The following is a 7,602-nucleotide window of genomic DNA, read 5'->3' as shown; positions in this document are numbered from 1 at the left end:
TCTCAAGAACGCCAGCTTTCTTCTGAATGCTGGGTGTGGCTCTATCAGAATGAGAGCTCGAAGCATGGTGGAGTGAATTCTCGGCCAATGTATCAAATAGCCTCCATGCTTCGTCCTCGCTCTTCAGCATGAATGTCCCACCGCATGAAGAGTCGATCATCTGACGATTCTTGTCAGACAATCCATCATAGAAACTCTGCACCAGTTGCCATTTCGGCACCTGATGATGGGGGCATTTCCTGAGGAGATCCTTCATTCTCTCCCAGGTCTCATGAAAGCGCTCACCATCTAGCTCTGAAAAGCTAGTGATGGCTCTACGATATTGGTTCGTGCGACCAATGGGAAAGTATTTCCGAAGAAACTCCTGTTGCAACTGATCCCAGGACTCTATTTCTACAGAATCTAAGGACTTTAGCCAATACTTGGCTTTGTCCTTCAATGAAAAAGGAAATAGAGTCAACCTCAACGCATCATCATCGAAATTCTGTATCTTAACAGTAGAACAGATTTCGAGGAATTCATCTAAGTGTCGGTAGGGATCCTCATGACTAAGGCCATAAAAGGATGGAAGCATTTGAATAATGCTGGCCTTAATCTCATAATGTGGCGCTCCTACATCGGGTCTCCGAATGCAGGATGCCTGAACATAGTCTGTGGGGATGAAGTATTCCCGCAGAGGGCGTGAAAGAACTGGGGGTGGAGGTGGAGGATCCATGTCAGCCATTGTTGCCGAACTTCGATGAGAATGTAAAATTCTCTCTGGGTTGTCAACAAATGGGTGTAATGGGGTTCCTAGACCTCGTCGACCCTGCATACACTGGTACTAAGACCAGATGTAAGCAAACGACCTAACTAAAAAAATTAAACTAGCACAGATACTAAAATGTAAATAAGCAAATAACAGTAACTAAAAACAAACAAATATGCTATATAGCTATGTCAGAATTCTATACTAAATAATTAAATAACAAAGTAAACTATTCTAAAATGCTAAAACAAATAAATACAGGAAATCACAAACTATGTTTTTCTAAAACCCACCTGTCTAATCGCTCCTTCCAGAATGATAATTAAGTGAATCCTAAAAAGAACAATATGTGAATCCTATATTTACTAACTATGTTAATCCTATATTCACTTACTAATCCTACTAACTAAAAAGAAAACAACTAATTAACTAACTAAAACAAAATAATAATAAATTAAACTCTAAGAAATAAAGTAATTAATTCGCCGTTCCCCGGCAACGGCGCCAAAATTTGGTTGATATTTTGGAATGCTTTTTTTTAAAACAATTATTTTCAATAAAACTTTGGAAAATCGTCAACCAAAAATATAAAAACCGACTTTCCACAAAGTGGTAAGTACGGGTCGATCCTCAGGGAACAGGAATTAATAACTACAATTCTAGAAAATTTAATTTATTAATATCAAATGGCAATCTACAATTATAAAGTGAATACAACTACAATTAAGCACTAAAAGAACACTAAACAAGCATTCAGTCTTCTGCTCCACACCAAGGATATTTTTGTCTTTTCGCCATTTAGAGAATCTTCTCACTTGTATAATAACCCTGGAAACTAAATATGCTTTTCAACCTAAAAATGCAGAAAAGTACAAAGTTAGTTTTCTATTTTAATTATGCAAACAACAACTAAAACTATATCTAATTCTACGAAAATAATAAACAAATGCTACTTATCAAACAAAAATTAAATAAAATACTAAATTAATTCTAAAATTAACCAAATTACTTCTACTAATGCTGTATGATGATTATGCAACTTCTAAAATACAGAAACTACTGAAAACAAACCTAAAATGCCGAAATTAATAAAATTACGAAACTGCCCCTAACTAGTGTAAACTAGCAATCTAACAGGTTATCGGAAAACCACTGTTTGACAGGGCAAACGAGGTCCGATTTTCCCGAAATTTGTTCTGTTCTGCAACTGACAGATTAAACAAATTGACAGTTTTTACAGAATTGAAAAACAGTATCTGGAACTCCAGATATAAGCGTTTCAAATCTGGGAAAAATCAGGATATCGTCAGTCCTGTAATTTAAAATCCAGAAAAAGCGGTTTTCACAAAACGCTTAAAAATCAGACCAAATCAACTCCGAATGAACTGAAATTTGGTCTGCAGTTAAATAACACGTTAATAAAGTGAATAGAAAAAAAAAAATTTGGAAAACACAGAATTTTTGCTCAGAAAATAATTCTGTTGCGACAGGGCAAAAATCTGGTTTTTATTTGAGTGCACTATTCACTTTATGAACCTATTTACCCCCTATCAAATGTAATCTACACCTAATGCAATCTAAATGACACTGTATAACAGTGTATATGCAGATGAATATTAGGAAAACACTAAATGCACGACGAACAAAACACTACAAGCAGTTTATGACTAGAACGAAGTTAACTAACAATGGAAATGCAACTATGCTCAATAATAAAATACAATCTAACTACTAAGTTAACTAATATCTAACTATCATTCAAACCACAATGAAACACATTTCATACATACTAAATAAATACGCTATACGTACACACACTTCTACACTAAAACTAAATTAGATAAATAAACTAATTAATATAGAAATCAAAAGAAATAATAAGAAATGACTTACTTAACTAAAGAACGAAGGCTAAGGTTAGGTTTCACTTGGTTGACTCGACTAGGATCGGTTTCGACTTGAGTAGGTTCAGTTTGGGTTTGGATGCACTCGGATGGGATTAGGTAGGCTCGATTTAACTAGGTTGAAAGAGATAGGTTCGAGCTAAGGTTGACTCACTAATTGGATTCGGTTTTGAGTTACCTTAATCAACTAGGTTCGGTTGACTTAGGTGGACTCGGTTTGACCTTAGTTAAGGTTGGGTTGGGTTTGGCTAAGGTTGACTCGATCTCGGATTGGTCTTGACTTGGACTTAGGCTAGGCTAGGGTTTGAACTTGGTTTAGGATAAACTTAGTCAACTAGATTCGGGTTGACTTAGACTCAACTAAGTTGGACTCAACTTAGGTTCGACGAGGCTCGAATGGGCTAAGGTAAGCTCGGTTTGACTCACTAGGTTTAGACTAAGTTTTTACCCGAGTTAGGTCTTTGACTAGGTTTGACCAAGGTTGGGTTTTGGATTTAGGTCTAGCAAGACTAGGATGAACTCGGTTTAGGTAGGCTTGAACTAAGTGGAATCAACTAGGTTTGACTTAGATAGGTTAGGTAGACTAGGTTGACCTAACTTAGGTTAGGGTTGACTCCACTAAGCTTGACTAAGGTTGGGCTTTGGTCTTAGACTCGACCTAAATGCGGTTTAGGCTTTGACTTGGGCTAGGCTAGGTTTTGACTAGGCTCAAAGGGGGTGTAGACTAGGGGTTGACTCGACCTAGGCTCGGTTTGACTAGGTTAGGTCTAGATTAAAGTAGTAACCTCCTAATTAAGCTACAATTAATCCAAAGTTCACGATTTTAATGGAGGAGGTTGAAAAAGGAATGTAATAATTACCAATGTTCAAACTTTGAAATGCTTTGGATTCTCAAAAATCGCCCCATTTAAAGAGGGAGTTACACTCCTTAATTGCCTTTAATGCCTTTTTGGAAATCTGAAAAGGGCAATCTAGAATCCACGATTTTTGCTTTTCAAGATGGAATTAAAATGCTTTTAATGCTCTATGGAAATTGTGTAACCTAGATTGGAATTTTGGTTTAATTGCAAAACACTTTCCAAAGTTAAGGAGTAACTCCTTCTTTAATACACATTCAAAATTCAAATTTTCCTTAAATGCCTCACACGATTTTTGAAGAATATCCTTTTTCCAAAAGCTTTCCAATTTTCAATTACTTTAATTACCTCCCTTCTCCAAAAATCGCCAACTTCAATGGATGCTACTTTCTAAACTAATAGACTTAATTATACCTAGGGAACAAAAGAACTTAAATGGAAAATCGATTTCCTAGGAGTTAATGCTAACCTAATTCCAAAACTTACCTAAATGCAACCCTAAAAACGGCCAAAACAATAAACCCTAATACATTGAACCTAGACACCTTCCTAACTCAACTAATGACCATTAAGACTTTCTAAAAATCGACCAAGAGCTCAAGGAGAGCTCTAATGGCTGCCGCCCACCTCGGGGAAGAAGAAGAACTACACGAAAATAAAAATAAAAAATAAAAAAAAATATATAAAATTATAAACTAACGAAAAGCAATAAAACCAAGTAACTACTATTTTGATAAAACTAAGTTAGAAAATATTAAAAATGACTCCTAATTACACAAAGGCTAACAATAACATCACTATGCTGGACTTAAAATCATAAAAAAATTAAAGAAAACTTGATTTTTATAATTTTCAATAATACACTCAAACACCAAAACGAAAAATGATTAAAACAATTAAGTAAATCAATCCTAAAACAATGGAACGACTAACACCAATTTATGCTACTGTTAACACACTAAACACACAGCAAGCAACACAACTTACCACTCTAAACCCCCTTTTAACAAAAATATAAAGATCGGCTAGAATATCCCTAGCCGATTTTTTTTTTCTTTTTTCAAAAATAAAATCAAAACGAACCACACGCACAACCCACGACTTAGAATAAACTAAAATGAAATTTCCGAATGAGATTTTCAGCAACACAATACAAGACACAAGCTGGACAAAACAAAAATAGCAAAACAGAAAAATATTTTTGTAGAAATCAAGAATCGGCTAGAAAAAGTCTAGCCGATTTTTCTTCTTTTCAAGCAAAAACAACACACAAACAAACCTAACGACTAAGATGAATCAAAATGAAATTTGTGTCTGAGATTTTCTAAAAAGAAAACACCTATAACACGCTGGAAACAAAAACCCAAATCGACTAGAAAAGCCTCTTGCCGATTTGCACGTTTTAGATAAAAACGATGGAAAAACACAAATCGAATACACAACCAATGAAAGAAAACCTAATCTAACGTGCTGGTCTGTGCACGCATGCTATTCTAAGGTTGAAATAAAAAGAAAAACAAGAAACATACAGAAAATAACAAAACAAAAACCACACACACAAATCGGTTTTATCTAGAAGAGAAGGAAGAAGAAGACCTACCTTTTGGAAGATCCGACGACCGGGGGGGTGAAGAAGAGCGGACCGTGGCTGGATGTAGACGTCTTCTACAGTTCAAGGATGTTGTACTTCACCAAAAATGGCACCTATTGCAGCTGCTACACGTTGGAGATCCACCGATGATGGCATGTGAGCCGATTCGCGATCGGAGGGTGTAGAAAGTCGGATGGAGGTAGGGCCGGCTCACCTTGGTGGTGTGTTGCGCACTCCCGCCCAAGGTTAATGGTCTCCACCTCTGCTACACCTGCAAAAGTACAGAAAAATGGTGAAAAGACAGCAAGAAATAAGAAAGAAAGGAAAAGAAACCAAAGAAAGCTTGAAAATATGCTTGAAAATCAAGCATAGGTCGATCTTCAATGGCCAACACTTGGGGAAGATGGAGAGGAAGGAGCTGCTGCTGTAGAGTCACTGTAGGGGGCGTCCAAACACAGCCAAAGACGCCTAGGGTTCTTGAAAAAAAACTATTTATAGTTTTGACATTTTTCAGAAAGAGTGTTAAAAAATAAAATATTGCTAGGCGCCACTTTCTGGGGGGTTTTTAGAAAAACTTTTTGAAATGAGTATGGATAGGTGTGTGGGTTGGGTTTTGGGCTTTCTAAGAGTTGATCCAAGGTCCAATTGACCTAATTGAGTCGGATATGGATCCGATCCACCTCGAAATCCGTGCCCAAACACTGAAATAGCCATAACTCTCTCATTTTAACTCCGATTTTTCTGAAATTCGAACCATAGCCCCTTACTATCAAAACACATCTAAACATGGGTTTAAAACCTTAAACTTGATACAAAACGCATGAAAAACTTGTTTACATGATGTGCATTTCATGCATCATCAATAGCTCAGCAACATAAAGACCGGGACAATATAGGTAGGGATGTTTTCTAAAACATGTTCAACATATAATAAAACCAGATGTTTCTAATGAAAGTCCTAAAGAGATAGAATTTAAATGAAGAGAAGCATACACTTGCATACATTGTTTCCATTCAATCCCTTGAATTGAGGAGAATTGTATTTCAGACCTAAGTCTAAGTGAGCATGAATAGATCTCCTCAATATGGTCCTACCAAAGCATACTTAAATCCTATATGCATTATGTCAGCTAGGACAGAATCTAGGCTCCTAAGGTTTGCATGGAAATGAAGCTGTCATTTGTAGAATAAAGATTTAGATAATATCAAACCAAAGCAAAAGGCATAGATTCAACCAGACGAAGACGATGTCCCATCACGGTCGCCAACTTCTGTGATCATTGCAAATTTTTTCCTCTTGTGTTCTTATTTTCCTTCTCTGTCATTTTCTAACCTTGATTCCCTTTTTGAAGGAGAAATACAAGATAGCAAAGAAGAGAGAAAAGAAAAGAAAAGAAGAGAAGATGAGCTCTTTTGCAAAGGTCTCAGTTAACCTTAATTTTGAAAAAAAATGTTTTGAAATTACTCGCCTCCATTTTGAAAATTTGTGGGAAAATGGAGAGACGGGATTCGCTCGTCGGTACGAGGTTCGACCATTCCTGGTGCCTGTACCAGGGGTAATTAAACCAAGGATCGAATTTATGCCTTTTGCTTTGCCTAAATATTGTCTAAGAATTTATTCTAAGTCTAAAATGCACAAAGAATCATGCTTGTGCAATGCAAAGATGTATGCTTTTGAAAAGATAGTTTAAGAATTTTGAGATTTTCCAATTGATTCTGAAATAAACTTGATAATGTAGTGAAGAAATTATTCAAAAGAGTTGAAATTGATTTGAAAAAGTTAGATTTTGAATCTAACTTAGAACTTGAAATATATCTGGAAAAAGAGACTTGAAATTCCAAGTTTTGGAATAATCAGAGTTTTTAAAAAAATTAGATTTTGATTTAAAGAAATAAGGAGAAAAGGAGATTTTTGAAACTTGAGATAGAATTTTGCGAAAAATGGACTTTCAAAGTCAAAATGGACTTTGAATTTGAATGAATTGATTCTGAAAAAGGAATTCTTAATTTCAGAACCTGAAAGAGGAATTGAATTTGGATTTAGACTTAAGAAATAGATTTGAAAATGGTTTTGAAAATAGGAATTGGAAATGAAAATGAAAATGGAACTAGATTTGAAATCTGGAATCCTAGATGGAATTGGATCCGAAGTCTGGAATCCAAGATGGATTTTGAATCCGAAATTTGGAATTCTAAATGGAATTGGATCCGAAGTCTGGAATCCAAGATGGAATTGAATCCGAAATCTAGAATCCTAAATGGAATTGGATCCGAAGTTTGGAATCCAAGATGGATTTGAATCCAAAATCTGGAATCCTAAATGGAATTGGATCCAAAGTTTGGAATCCAAGATGGATTTGAATCCGAGGTGGAATTGGGTTCTAAATCTAGAATCCAAGATGGAGTTGGATTTTGAAAATGCAAATGGGACTTTGAAAATGGATCTGGATTTTGGAAATCCAAATTAAATTTAAAAGTGGGTTTTTAACTTAGGAAAAATCA

General features: G+C 35.6%; 1 non-coding gene across 1 annotated transcript; it reads left to right on the top strand.

The window, feature by feature from the left end:
* Nucleotides 1-218: 218 nt before the first annotated feature.
* Nucleotides 219-321, top strand: LOC149849070 (small nucleolar RNA R71). Its single transcript, XR_016426513.1, has one exon. It is a non-coding gene; the product is annotated as a small nucleolar RNA R71 (small nucleolar RNA).
* The last annotated feature ends 7,281 nt before the right edge of the window (nucleotides 322-7,602 follow it).

The sequence above is a fragment of the Nuphar pumila genome, chromosome 1 (assembly GCF_984573655.1).
Source record: "Nuphar pumila chromosome 1, dmNupPumi1.hap1.1, whole genome shotgun sequence".
NCBI classification, from domain to species: domain Eukaryota; kingdom Viridiplantae; phylum Streptophyta; class Magnoliopsida; order Nymphaeales; family Nymphaeaceae; genus Nuphar; species Nuphar pumila.
This window is presented reverse-complemented; position numbering and strand designations above follow the sequence as displayed.